At 43.9% G+C, this 15,306-nt stretch overlaps 1 protein-coding gene across 1 annotated transcript in view; it reads right to left on the reverse strand.

Annotated features, from left to right (window-relative positions):
• Positions 1-12,698, reverse strand: part of LOC122720132 (irregular chiasm C-roughest protein-like) — a 162,314-nt gene extending 149,616 nt beyond the window's left edge. Inside the window, exons 1-2 of the mRNA XM_043946626.1 lie at positions 12,564-12,698; positions 2,165-2,294 (exon numbers count right to left, since the gene is read on the reverse strand). The gene's annotated coding sequence lies outside the window, so the exon portion shown is untranslated. The remainder of the gene's footprint in view (positions 1-2,164; positions 2,295-12,563) is intronic.
• Positions 12,699-15,306: the final 2,608 nt, after the last annotated feature.

Genomic DNA, 15,306 nt, shown 5'->3' on the forward strand with positions numbered 1-15,306 from the left:
TTAAAAACGGCGGGTTCCAGTCTATTTTCCGAAACACCGATCAGAAATTTGGTTATTACTCTCCGACTCGTTGCTTTTAACTTCAACCGGACATTGCGTTACGTAAAAGCTTCGTTCCCCCGAATACACGTTATACGTTATTTTTTTTTTTTTTTCGTAAAAAATCGTTTTTCATTCTCAGAAAAAAATTAACGCAATAAGTTTTCCTTTTCATTGGGAAAACGATAATATCGTACGCCGCTATCGTAATTATTGTTATTTTTTTTTTTTCTTTTTACAATATCGCTTTAAATTTTTAATATCCGCTTGTCCTACGTATCCCATCTAACGCCATATCTGTGAAAATTTTCACGTTATATTTAACATGTCAGTAAAAACGTTCCATATTTCGCCATCCCTTGAATATCGAATAAATATAATACACGTCGCGAATTATCTTTCATTATTAACGCTTCGGAAAATACGAGATGTGTAAATTAATTTAAAAATTTTATTTATGAATCACGATAATATTAAATTAATCACCACGAAATAGCATCCATCGTTCATTTAAATCATATATACAAGATTATGTACATGCAACGATACAAATTATATAGCTTATTTAAATTTAAAGTAGAAAAAATTGCCAATCTTTAATTATCACCAAGATGAATAAAACGTTCAACGTAATCGAATTTTTACCCATGAGTTGCACCATACATATATTTTCCATCGGTTTTGATTCGATTCGAATCACGTATTTATACGATAAGACGCGTGTTCATTATAAATCTTATAATTCGAACGACGAAATTTCGATTCTCGTCCTCTTCGAAAATTATCAAAATCATATATATTTAAAAATAATCCAGGCCATCGAAAGTAAACTGTGTCCCCCATATGCTGTAACTTGCACCAAGTATCCCGTCACCCACGCGTCATCATCCTCCATCATTAATCACAATTTTTTTTCACCCATTCGATCGATCAATTTTTTCCTCGCGTCCTTCAACACCAAACCAATAACCGAACTCGCGCCAAGTATCCTGAACGCGTCAACGAGAACATTGAATCGCAGAGACGATCGATAATTTCGTTATATGGAATTTTCTTTAAATATAATTTCGAACGATTGCTGCTTTTAAATATTTCAAATATTATAGGATAGGTTGTAATCTAATTGTTACAGGATTATATTTAGGAAAAGTTAAATATATGTATATAAAAATGATGTGCAAAAAAAGTACGAAATATTTTAAATATATATATATATATATAATACGAAGAGTTGAGAAATCATTGGAATATACAACGATGTTATATAATTTCATATTTTAAGTTTAGCTAATATAAAGTCGATCTAGATATAATTATAAATCGAAACGAATGCAATATTAAAATTGAAGAATATAAAAATATACGAAGAAAGCTATTATTTTCTTAAATATTCGATAAAATTCATTTTCAAAAATGAATTTCTCAAAATAATTTCCACACGACTTGTCTCACGTAGAGGATTAAAAAATCAATTAATAAAAGTCATATTTTCTAAAAATCACTTGTATTATTCAACGATTTTCTTTAATTAAACATTCAAAAATTGATAAATGGATGAATCTGAATTTTAACAATAAAAAAATTCTTGAATACTTTAATCCATTTCTAAAAAATATCTCTTATACATTGATTTCTAACCCTCTGTATCGTGATATTTAAACAGGGTGGAACAGATTTCTATTCAAGTGTCATTTTTGGAATAACGTTCGTGAAAAATTTGCGCAAACTTATATATATATAGTATATATATAGTACCAATTATAATAGATCGAATTTATAAAAAAAAAAAGAAAAAAGAAAAAACATCCGCAAACACTTGACGAGTATAACAAGCCTGCTCATTTCTTCAATCACAATTATCGAAACCACTCAGAAAAAATAACGAGAATACCATTCGATCATATATAAATATCGTGAAAAAGGGATAGAAATCAAGCTGGATAGGCCGGTATGGATTTTGAGGAAAATCGGTTTTGGAGAGGGCCATTCATTTGCGCGCGAAACGTAAATAATACCCGAGGAGCTTGCACACCCTCGACGGAATCCCGATCGACGGAATCCTTCCATTGGGCCGCAATTTGCGAATTCAGAAACTCGTGCCGTTAGAGGATGATGGGGAGCTTACCTGAAAGTGCAATGCTCGCATGTCGACGATTGGATCTCCTGTTGATCCCGTACGAAATCCGCTAGCTGCATCGCACAACCGGCGCATCCCCGAAACGGTTTCCCTTCCAACGGTTCCGCTTCTCCGATACCTGTAACACGGAATTGTTGTCGTGCTTACCGGAAACTCGTTACCCTGTCGAGGCCAAGATATCGCTACGAAAGTAATAGCGTAATCACGGATGAAGAGGCGATAATCGAGAGGAGGGAGAGGGGAGAGGCGGTAGCCGGCTAATTATCTAATCTAAAGAGAGATTTAGATGCGCGTACAATCGATTGAAATTTTATAAGCATCAAGAGCGTGCTTCGATTAGAATCGAAAGTCCATTAAAGCCGCGAGGGAAATAAGCGAAAAAAGGAAAGAAAAAAGAGAAGAAGGGGAGGGAAGGGAACGAAATGAAAAGTAGAAAATGGTGGCGAAGAGAAAGGGGAAAATGATAAAAATAACGGAAAAAGAAGGAGGAAAAAAAGGGAGGAGAATGGGAGGAGAGTCAGGCACCGTTCATTTAGGAAGCCGAGGTTTCGACGCGACACGTTCCCGACAATACGTAAAAGAGCGAAAGAGACGAATTAATTGCATTTCCGTAGCAGTCGGCCCCGGCCGCCACGATGAAATCTAGCGATATTGCGCGTGGCATTGATCCACTAATAAACGAAACAATGTTACCGACCATGGTGAAATGAGTTTTCGCGGTATAAAACGCGCGTCCTGATTGCCCGTACGCGCATTGAAATAACTTCAAGCGTCGGGTAAATAGAGCTATTAACTTCGTTAAGATTGACGATGAAAGAGCGCGACCGTTTTATATATATATATATCGTATAATATTATACTATATACAGGTGCCGTGGCAAAAGTAAAATACAAATAATTACCGAGGGAAAGAAAAATGGACATGCGAGGTGTAATACGGTCAACGCGGAGAAATTCTTTCTTTTCTCGCCTTTCTCTCTCTCTTTCTCTCTTTCTCTTTCCGTTGCGCTGCCAAACAAGTATAAATATTGAACCAAGTGCCCGTTGGCTTTCTTCCTTAATTAGCCGTCGCGGTATCGATCTCGTTCGCCTCCACAGGGGACGCACAGGTATTTTACGACCGCTCGAATCTTAAGTCCGGACCGTTTCGAACGCTGGCAAACGATCTCTCGCGATTTTCAAACTATCCCCTCTGATTCTCTCATTGGCAAACGGTTTCGGCCTATCTCGAGTACCGTGTTGGTTTCGATCGAGTTTACGATACCGAAGCGGAGTAAAGAGGAATATTGGCCCGCTCGAAGCCACGTAAGAATACGTAAATCACCGACCGTTAGTCGTATTTTATCCCGTGGAGAAATCGGTTGCCTCGGTTGAATTCTATCGTTTATTTCTATTCGTTTACGCTACTTATCAATCGTTGAATCTAACGATTAAAGGGATGGATAAATCTTTCAGACTGTCCAACGTAGTTCGTCCAACTACGAAAAGACTAAAGCCAGAGAGCAATTTGATCGTTCTTTCGTCGTTATTGACCGATCTAGACCGCCGTTCCCAGCTTAGAAATGAGAATAGATCGTTTCAGGAGAGAGGAAGGAGGGGAGGAGTTAACACGAGCCCCGAACCCATTCTTTCGATTCGATTTAAATCACGATGGAACGAGGCGCGCCGTTCGAAAAGAAACGCGCGTGGGGTATCGAGGTGGACGACGTGGCATTGGAGGATTTATCGAAACCAATATATATCCCCGTGGTTTCGGAAGTGGCGAATGCGATCGGCTCGTTAATCGATGCATTCCACGAATCATCGCCGGTTGTCCGCCTCTTTTCGTTTCGAAGCTTCGATCGTTTATCGAGCGATGCGAGCTACTGAAAATACATTTGCGGGATTTCTCGAGCATTATCGAGGATAAAAATCCTTCTAAAGGCACCTTTCCTTCGCGAGGAACGCGTGATCAAACGTCGCCGCCAGGCGTAGCGCGTTAATTATAAGAAGAAGGTTTTTTGCTCTTGCGCGACTCCACGAAGACGACAAGATTTCTATCCGCTGGCCATCCGCTCGCCTAAACCGGACCAAGAGGCGCGCGACGACTCGTTCGACTCCCGGATGGAATCGAGTTTTTTGCCCGCAAAAGGGCAACCTGTTGAAAGAAGCCGCGTGAAATTCATCCTCGTAGCTCGCTTCTGGGGTAATTGGTTAGGCGGATTCGGGCACACCCGTGTCCCTTTCTCCTCTCGTACCGTGGACGTGGTTGGCGAGCGCCACCAACACGGAACGACCACACTCGACCTCGTCCCTTCCGGTATAACAATCCGAACAAGCCAAGATCTTGGCAATGATAGAGGGTAGGTGAGCGGACAAGTTACGGCCGCGTCCGCGATCGTAATTGTACAGTTACGTGTACGAGGCTGGTCCACACCGCCTCGTTCACTCGATCCTCCTTCTACGAGAGAGGGCTTGCCAGGAGATTGTTCCCGGCCTCTGTTCAGTTCCGCTAATTGAGTTGCGTTCAAGGAATACCCGAAAATGAGTTTCCATCGTCTAATTAAATTGTTCAAATAGCACACATTGGATGGACACGTTGAAAAGGATGGACGTTGAGCACGTAGAGGTGCAACTAGAATTCGAAATATATATATATGTAAGAGAGTACTTTATGCGCGTAATAAATCACGAGAGGTCATAATCGCGGCGAGTACGTAATAAGAGAGCGTTCGCCAAGCCGTTCCTCTCCGTATCTTCGTCTTTCGCGAGCGTCACGCGAGGATAATCGTCGCCGAGGCGAACCAGTGATACTATAATAGACGGAGCTAAACATCGTCTCTCTGTGGAAACTTAACAAGGACATTTACACACGCGCCTCTTCAAACCGTACCGTCGTTCTCTCTCTCTCTTTCTCGAATCGACGAATCCGAGTTAAAAATACGGATTATTCTACGTCTCCGTTTCCCGTAAGCGCGCGTTTTTCGCCAATTCTTGGCACACTCGACGTTCCTCGGAGTTAGAGGAGCGAAATTCCGGGAAAATAGTGACGGGGCCCGGGAACGATCGACGCGAGAACACTCTCCCCCTATCACGTAAATACCGGGGCGACACGCGCTCGTTATGCGTTCCTCGTCGCCTTTTGGATAGTTCATCGCCGGCTGTTGGAATCTGTTTTGTCGTCGTCGTCGTCGTCGTCGTCGTCTTCCTTCGAGAGGACGAGAATAGAACGAATCCGGGTGGAAGGGCGTGAAATAAAACTTGGGGACGAGCCGATGACGTTTCAGAGGGATGAACGTTTTCCTTCATCCTTGTTGAGAAAGTTGAACACGGGAGAGAGGGAAGGATTCAGAGCAATCAAACTTTGGCCGCTTTCGAATTTTTAGGCAATCCTTGAAACTAGATCGCGTACGTTAAAATTTCGCAGACACGCGATAGAAGTAACACGTGCACCGAACCTTGGATTCGGTATAATGGTGTACAATAAAGATAAGATATAAGTCAAACTTTTTTTTAAACTTTTTTTTAAACTTCTTCAAAACTGCTCGAAAGTAACGATCGTGTCGGGTTTCACGTTAATGACACGGTTGGTCATGTTGGCTCGCGAAATTATAAATTATTAGGCCAAATTTATCTTTATTATGTTGAAAATTACTCGAGGTTATTATTCGTGGGCCAATTGGAGAAACTGACGTGCTCGTAAAAGATATCTATTACAAATTTGTAAGTAAGAATTCGCAGAAAAGAATCGAGGATCTTGTTACTCGTTTCGCTTTTTTGGAGAATAAAATACATACGCTATTTTTCCACTGTGGAAATATCCAACGTCATTGTACAAATATTCGAGCGCACGGAGCTCGAGCCGGATGTGAGGATCGGGAAAAAAGCAGCTGGAGGGGAAAGGAAGGGTGGCCTAAAATTATCTCGACGAATATCTTCGTTCCTTCACGAACAACCGGCTTTCGACGAACCATCCATTTCTTTTTCTCCTCTTCGTATTTCCGATCTCTCCACCGTTTCTCGCGATTTTTGTCTCGCGCGACGCTCATCGGCGCCTTCGTTGCACAGGAAGCTTGCTAATAACTCGAGAAAGAGAAGAGAGAGAGAGAGAGTTGGAACGCAAGGGCGAACGTTGGTTGGTGAAATTCCAATCCCGCTCCTTTCGTTGGAGAGGTTCTCAGGGATTCCTTCGATTAGAGGAATTCCCTAGGTATCCTCGGCTGCCTGACGAATCCTCCTCGGTTCCACGCTCGATCGAGAAACGTCTCGTAGACACGTGGCTCTGGTAAACATCCGTTTTGACGGATGGCTCTCCCTTATTGGGTTTTCACGCCTCCGTGAAATCTGGCTCTCCCTCGCCACCTTTTCTCAACCTCGAGTCGAGACTTGGCGAGGAAGAAGCAACGCCCTGAATTTTAACGAAATCTTCCGAGTCGCATAAGAAAAAAACCGAATTCTTTTGAAAGGGGAAAAAAAAAAAAAAAAAGATGAAACTTTCGTTGCAAAATCTATGAATAACATTTGCAACTTGATCGATCGATAAAGCATGTATCTCGTGTACAAATATCGTAACTCTATCTCGCATATTTTAGACTGAACATGGACTCTTTATTATATTATATTATATATATATATATAAAGATTCAACCAGAAAGATGAGATTTCTTGTAAGTGTCGTAAGTTGTATCCGGATCCATGATTTAAACTTGAAGGAAAATCGTCAAAAAGAAATTATAACTCAGAACACGAAGGTTATGGGAACCAAGGTAAACGTCGAACCTTGACGATCGGCCCGAGAATATCCCCCGAATCCCTTCCGGCGACGAGTATATTTTTACCGAACGCGAGTAATTAACCCGGGACCGGGGAAAAAGGTAGCGGAAAGCGTGCATCAAAGAGGCGGAGGTTCGCTTAAAACCGCGCGAAACCAACGTCCAACGCGCCACACACAGAGACGAAGAAAAGAGGAGCATACGAGGCGCTCGTGGTAACGAATTCCTCCGCTCCGGGATATTTTCGTCGGCGCGAAGTCCGTGTCGTTTGTCGGACGATAAACTTTGTCCCTCCTTCCTCCTACTCTATCCCCCTTCCTCCCTTTTTCTCCTACTTCCCTCGCGAAACGGATGCGAGCTTTGACGCGCCTAAAAATTTCGAAGAAAATGAAAAGATTAGAAGGATAAATAATTTCGAAATAATATTGATATATGACTCGAAAGAGAATTTTCGCGAGATCGAAATGGAAATTCAAGGCGAAGTTAAAAATTGATTTGATACACGACGAATCAAAGCTGCGAAGAATTCTTTGTGTGAAGAGATATTAGATCCAAGAAGAAACCGAACGATTAATTAAAATAGCAACGTAAATACTGCCTCGTCATTTTCTCTATAGACCGACTTAAATAAACAGTGATTCTTTTCTCTCGGAATAATAAATAATAATAAAGGAGAATTCTCGCTTGAAAAATCTTCGATTCGAGTCCACGCTCCTTTCATCCGTTCGCGTATCGTTATCTGGAGAAGAAAGATCCCGCGACCGGTGACCCGTAACAACCGTTTACCAATATCTTTCGCGCTATCATTCACCCGCACAAAGCGAATCCGATGAATCCTATACCTATCCACGATTCCATTTTCGAATTATTTTTACGCGGTAATCCTTTCGAGTCTCGACCGTTGCTATTAAAAAAAGAAAAAAGAAGAACAGATCAGTTATTATCGATATCGAGCGCGTGTACACGATTCGTTCTTAAAAAAACGAGCGCGTGCGGTTTGCCGTTTTTTTCCATCCAAATTGCGCTCCACGAAGAAAATCGATCGATCTCCCTTCGTTGCTCGCCGATTGGAGCGAATTATTTTTTTTTTTTTTTTTTTTTTACCCACGACCTGGTCCACGAAAAATTGACGTCGTACAACGTACCGAGACAGATGTATTAAGACGGTTGATCGGTATTTATCGGCGGTCGCGACACGATTTCACGCAATCGTGCAACCTTTTCGTCGCGGGGGCGAAACTTGCAGCTATAAAATCATTTCGCGAGTTTTACGAGTTGGCCAAAGTTAAGGCGACGTGCAACGGGATTTGTCACGTACGGGCAATAAAACGCTGCACGCCTTGAAACGCGTTTCACAAATCGTAATTGCCCCGTGTCTGCCGCGATACGTGATCCGGAGACCATCTTCCGAGAGTTTCCACCCTTTCTTCTTAAGCACGAGGGGAGGGGAAGATTCTCACCGTATGTCTCTCGTTTCTGATAAACATCGTCGAGGAGGCTGAGGGCAAGTTAAAACCATCAACTCGTCCGTTTAATCGTGAGATGATACGTTCCTTTACGAGAACGCGTAAAAGGATCGCGCCTCTGGATAGAAATTATCGATTATTCCCTACCTTCGAATTTTCTTTGCTCCATGTTTTCGTACACGATGTAATTGCGATTGTTCGTGGCCTCGGGTAATCGAGGTTTGAACTCGTGGAAAAAGGGAGAAAATACATCGCAACACGTTATTTTATTATTATTATTAAATGCAAAATTATAAGAAAGTGAGAAAAGTTTTTACGTTTCAAATGGGATATTTCGTGAAAAGGGAAATGTATTTTCCATATCCTGCGAAGAATTTATATTTTATTATTATTAATCGAGTTAATCCGCGTTTCTCCAACACGATTTGCACAAAATCGCGCGAGGTAAACTCGTCATTCGATTAATTAAAGTTACGGAGTCCCTTGATGAACGAATTTCCCCAATCCGGTCAAATATTTCGCTATACGGGCCGCACGCGTGTCATTTAATTATCGAGCGAGAAGCGATCGGACCGGTGCCGTCACCGTCACGTTTTCGAAGGGTGGCCGCCAATCCAGAATGAACAGAGATAAATAAACATAGGGAGAGAGAGAGAGAGAGAGAGAGAGAAACAGCGATGTGAAAAGAGGGACACGGATCGGAGAACGCCCATCGATATTACAGGGTTCGCGATACGTTATCATGACAATTGCAAACGACTGAATCGGCTGTCCCGTTTCTTGATTGCGTTAATCGACGATCGAGATTCCCGAAAGGCTTGGACGACGGATCCAATCGGATCGAACGTTGGCGAAAACTTCACCGATGGAACGGTGATTCGCCTCGTCGCACTCGAGCCTCTCTCCATTTATTCTGCCCGTTTTTTTTTTCTCTTCTTCTTCTTTTTCTTTTTTTTCCATCTCGTCCCGTTTCCGAGAATCCGGTGTTTGTAATATTCATTTGCCACGGTCGATGTGATTCTCCGCCGGACGATCCCGATTCATCGTATTCCGATGACTTCAAACGGTATATAATATTGACAAAAAAAGAAAAAAAAGAAAAAAAAAGAAAAGAAAAGAAAAGAAAAAAGAAAAAAAATTATGAAAAAATTCTCGTTAAATAACCGATAATACGATAAATCGAATTTCCTTGGATATTCCCCGTACGTTAATACAGGCGGAATAATATCGAGAATCGTGCTGACATTGGTATAAAAGTAAACACAGCGGTGCTAGATATATCGAGAAACCGAGGTTACCTATACGAGTGAATGAACGTCGACCAAGTTATTTCGATTCCGACAGTCAAGGTCGGCTAAGTATAAGACCCTCGAACCGCGTATTCCATCGATTTTCAATCAATCAAAGTTCCTTCACTTCAACTCGTTTCAAACGTAACGCCTAACAACTGAAGAATCAGGGACGGAAATTCATCGAAACGAAACTCGTTCCAAAATTATCCACGAAAGATTCTCCAAAAAAACTCTCGTTTCACTCTGGTTCCCCTCGGTGTCGAGTGGGCAAGGGGAGAGGCAAGGAGTCTTAATTTCATCCAACCGAGCTCGACGACTCGAGTCCACCCGAAGCGACGCAAATCTCGTTCGAAAATAGAGCTGCGTGCGAGCTGGCGCGTTTCGGGGAAAGGCAAACGACGAAAGCTCGAGACTCGAACGATAATAAATGCGAGCACCTAAGCCGGGGGTGGGGGCGGGGACACAGGCTTTTTCTAGCCTCGACTCACGTAAAGGACATCACGTATCCACCCTCCCTTCCTCCCTCCCGTTTTTATTTCCGTCGTCGCGGGTTACAGGCGAATGGTCCCGCGCTGTCCGGAAATCCGTGAGACGTTCGGCTCGCGGCAATCCCCCCCTCTCTCCTCCCGCCATCCGTCTCCGTTTCCTTTCCACCGAGCCGGATAGAAGCCGAAAATAACCCGGCCAGACGCTTTAACACCCTTACGCGCACTCGGTCGATCAGCTGCTTTCCTCGGAATCCCGCTTAACCCGATGCCCTTTTAGAAGCCGCCTCGCGCGTTAACCCTTTCCGCGATGGGAATGTCGAAGAGAGGAGATCGACATTCCTCCACGAAACGCCGCCGTCGTCCTGCAAATTTATTTACAACCGGGCGAATCTCGATGAAATCGGCCCGTTTAAAAATAAACGAGAGACCTCGATGCTCGATCGAAAAGAGGGATTTTCAGAGAGAGAGAGAGAGAGAGAGAGAGAGAGAGAGAGAGAGAGAGAGAGAGAGAGAATGTAAATTGCACGAGATCGTTTGTTTGGAATTCTTCGCTTGGTGTAAAATATTTAGATCCGAGGTGGAATTTTATCGTCTAAATTTAGAGGAGCAAGTGGATAGATTCGCGAGAAGGGGAAAAATTTAAACAGTTTGAGTTGAAAAGTTGTGATAAGTTGTATTAATATCGCTACGATTCTTTGTATTTGTACGATGAAAATAGAGTAGAGATGAGAAAAATGGATGGAATTGAAAATTCATGATTTCGAGGATGGAAATAGGTCACCTGCGTGCATTATCCGCTTTCCCAGTCACGCGGCGTACGAAATGCCGAGTTTTTCGGAATCTGCCGAAGAGAAACTAACGATTTTCGCAAATCTCTCCCCCCATCCTCTCTTCGTGCTTTCCGGTAGACTCTATCCTCCTCTCCCCTATCCTGCTCGATGGTAAATAACCGCACGACGATCGAAACCTCGGTCGAATTCTCTCGTTCTTTCTTCGAAAAACGATCGAGCAAGGATGACGATGAAACCCGACCGAGAGAAGAGGTCAGCCGCAGAATATTCCTTCGAATATTTCGAAGCGAGTCGGTGGAATCACGGTTACGGAGTTGAAAGTCTGGCGTGAAAAATTGGAAAGTCGAAAGATCCCTCGATTCGAAAACTTGGTTTCGCGAAGAAAATAAAGGACAATGGCGTGCTCGCGAGGCGTGTTCCGCCGAATTTCGGTGGGAATCAAGGATAGTTGGGGGAACCTTTTCCTCCGGCAAACGGGACGCCGTGACAAAGGACAAACATTTGTTCCGTGCGATGGGCAGAAAGCTCGAGAGTTAATATTAATATTTTTGCGAAACGCTTTTCGTTTGCACGAGGATTAACGACGCGCCGTTTCTCAGCCCGATATTCCCGTTTCCCGGGGTTTCGTTTGTTCCCTCTCTTTCTCTCTCTCACGCTTCGCCGTCGTCAGAAACTTTAACAATCGAGACGCTTTCACCGGGGGGATTACTCGTCCCGGCCTGGTCACGAAACCCGCACAGACAATTATCCCGGAATTAAAAACTCCAAGATCTCTCCGCTCTGACCCCTTTTCCCTTTCCTCGAGTGGTTGATTGTGCCGCTACCTTCTCGCGTTACCGCTTAATCTGCGAAATAATGCCGCGTTTCCGCCTCTGTGAAACTAGCGACCATAACCCGCGCATAAACCGAAGAGGTGGGAGGTGGGTCGTTACGAATTACGCGAGCCGAGGCAGTCAGTGCCACCCGTCCCTCCTCCCCTCACCACTCCCCTGGAAAGAAAGTAAATTCTAATTATCACGGACAAGGTGGTCGTAATTAGCGTACCACCGAACCGAGTAATATCCTATGGGCTTAAATACCGGCGGGATCTCGGCGTTTACGGAACGGGCAACGTTTACGAAGCTAATAATCTGTGGTACGAGAACGAGCTTCTCTCTCTCTCTCTCTCTCTCTCTCTTTCTCTCTCCCTACCTGTTTTGAATCGTAAAAGGGGTCGCGAAACGAAATTTCGTCGTGGCGTCGATCGAACGCCTCGTTCCGTGTCTTTTGTTCACGAGCAAGCCAAGATTTACGGCTCGACGTTATCTCGGATGTAGGTGGATTATTGGTGGAAGCTGCGCGACTGTTTCGTTGAAACGACGCCCGATTCAATTATTCGGATGGAAGAAAAGGGCAAGGACGCTCGTTAAATAGTAAGATTAGCGGAGATATCTTCCAGAAAGGGGACCTCTCTTCTTTAATTTAAAAAGATTTTGTTTGAAAATGATGTCGTTCGTTAATTTCTTTCTTATTTAATCGAAACGTTAATAATAATAATTCTACGACGTTTCGTGAATTACGTTCGCAGTTTTTCGATGTATTGTTAAAATTAATAATTACCTGATGTGTGTACAACCAAGAGCAGATTCGTATAACAATCGATTAACGAAATTTATAAGCGTATCCAAAATTATATCCAATTTTGATGAATAGAAAATTTTAACGAATGTTAACAGAAACGAAAGAAGATTGAAACAAACGTCAAGGAGGAATGGAACTGTGGAACTGTGTTCTCGCGCGAGAAAGAGATTGAAAAAGCGAGAGAACGTAGGAGGGGAAAGAGGCAGGCAGGCATCGCGAGCGTGGCCGTAAACAAGCGAGGACACGAGGTCGCTGGTTTTCGAAGTACGCGTAAAGTATACGGGACACAACGGCACGAAATAACGAGTCGTAAACACGCTCGTTTACGTCATCCGAATGGATACGAAACCTGTGTTTGCGCGCACATATTGCGCGTCTCATCGCCCATCGCGACCAAGTATTGATATCACAGTGGTGAATTACGTCCTACGAATCTCACGCATCGTGCCATCGTCTTCGATCGAATACTCGAAATATATTACAATATCGTTTTACCTCGGTGTAAAACACGGGAGTGTTCTACCTTGGAGTGTTCAAGGATGGGTGAATCGCATTCGTCGCGTGTTTCAAAGGAAACGTGTGTTATCGCGTAGTATTTCCATTTCTGAGGATACGCTCGATTCGAGTAACTGACCAAAGAAGTCCCTTGGGCGAGGCCAATTATATAGACAAGATTAAACTAACGTTGGTCTCTGGTGAATTCTAAATGACTTACTCGATTTACACTCGTGTAATCTCTCTCTCTCTCTCTCTCTCTCTCTCTCTCTCTCTCTCTCTCTCTCTCTCTCTCTTTCTCTCTCTCTGTAGAGAAGACGCGATGGATTTCATTTCGACGCACCATCGTATACGTGGAAAGAGGAATTCACTCTCCATATTTCAATCGTGATTAGCATGTATTCGCGTGTTCCCCGGACGAAAAATAAAACAACTCGATAAACAAGTCGCGTCTCCATATCTCTCGTCCTTCCTCGAACGCTATCCGTTTTTATTCATGCTTTGGCGTTGACAGTGGGGCATCGCAAGTTCCGTGACAAGATCATCGGTGCACGGATCGAGTGAAAAATATTTGCTTGGTGTCGCGAACTTTTCGTGGGGAGTGGAGGGAGGGGGGACCCACTTCGATCGAACGTCAAATCGTAAATGGATCAATTAACAATGCCGACATGGTGGAATGGAGAGGGGAGTAGGAGGGAGGAACGGTGCGAGCGCGAAATCGAGTTTCGGGTCGTGGGAGAACAATCACCGTCTGTCGGTTAGTTTTTCTGCCCGTCACTCTGCATGGAAGAAAGGAGAGGGGGAAAGGGAGGAGGGAGGAGAGAAACGTTCGATTGGAAAATTTTCCGTACGGAGTAATAGCGGCTCCGCTACGTTTCGTTAATTTGGAAAGTCGAGGAATAGAGAGGGAGAGATATAGAAGAGTTTTGCAACGTTTGCGGGCCGGTACGGCGCTAATGGCGGAACAATGGGAGGGAAAAACAGCGGGATAAATAGAGAAACGCGGCGCGAGGCTCCGGTCGACAGAAACTCGAATAAATCGAAAATCGGCGGAGACTTCTTTCCGGTTGGCCGATTAATTCGCGTTCCGGTTCGATTCCTGGAAAATGTAGCCATCGTCGAACGCGTGCTATCAATAAATCAACAATCTCGAACGTCGATGTCGCCCCGGCTCCTATGTATACCGGGGATTGACGTCTCATTAAACGGTCGAATCATGGAAATTCCAACGTATGCGCGCGCGCGATCAAACGACAAAAAGCGCATTCTCGCGCCCATTTCTCGCTACCCCGCGTTGCTTGTTCCCCGTCTATTTATTCATCGCGCGCGTAAATATCTCGCGAGCGGCTCGATTCCCGCTCGATCTATATTCGAAATACGAGCAACAATACGTATTACCGGGAACGATCTCGTTCGTCGAATCGAATCGATTTCTAAAAACTATTGCGATGTTAGACATTCGATGCGCCTCGTCAATGTTGTCGTTCGAATTGTCCAAGCGTCACGTATCGACCGATTCAAAATCAATCATCGACTCCTCGGAAATAATCTTATCGATCGATTCGATCCAAGTAGGCGAGAATAGAAACTATTGTTCCTATTCTCTTGGGGGAGGAGAGGGAGGAGGTAACAGCGTTTCAACGGGGATCCGCGCGCATTCCGAACAAAATTCTCGTTCCAACTCGTTCGCGAACGCAAATATCTCGCGAATGTAGCGGGCGTAATGAGCCAAATGGCGTCCTCCGGAACGTTTCGCTCGTCTCACCAACCGCAATTACGCGGTTCGCGTTCAGACTCGCGTTCGAGGAAACACCGCCAACGGCAGCTTAATCATGGAAATGACGGAGCATCGTGCTTTCGGATCTATTAGTAACTCCGGCAAAACGTCCGGAGGCGTGTCACTGATAAACTCGTCAAATCGAGGAGGACAACGTTCGATCGCCGCCCGTTATCAGTTGTGGACGATCGTTCCAATTCGATCTCCTCTTCCCGTTCCTTGGGATTCATTCTCGATCGCTCCTTCCCAAGTCGAAGAAGAAAGACCAATCTTTGCGAAGACGAACTTTCTTTACTCTTCCTTTCGCGATGATATACCGAAGATTAGATTAATAGATATTAATTTTACAAACGTTGGGGGGATCAAAGGTTGGCGCCCGTACGATACTGCGTACTTGTATAGATTTTGTAAACGCAGGAAGTTCTGTCAGTTTCAGAGATGGTTCTTCTT

Source organism: Apis laboriosa, unplaced genomic scaffold (assembly GCF_014066325.1).
Source record: "Apis laboriosa isolate Shangri-la unplaced genomic scaffold, ASM1406632v1 scaffold11_cov152, whole genome shotgun sequence".
Classification (NCBI taxonomy): Eukaryota; Metazoa; Arthropoda; class Insecta; order Hymenoptera; family Apidae; genus Apis; species Apis laboriosa.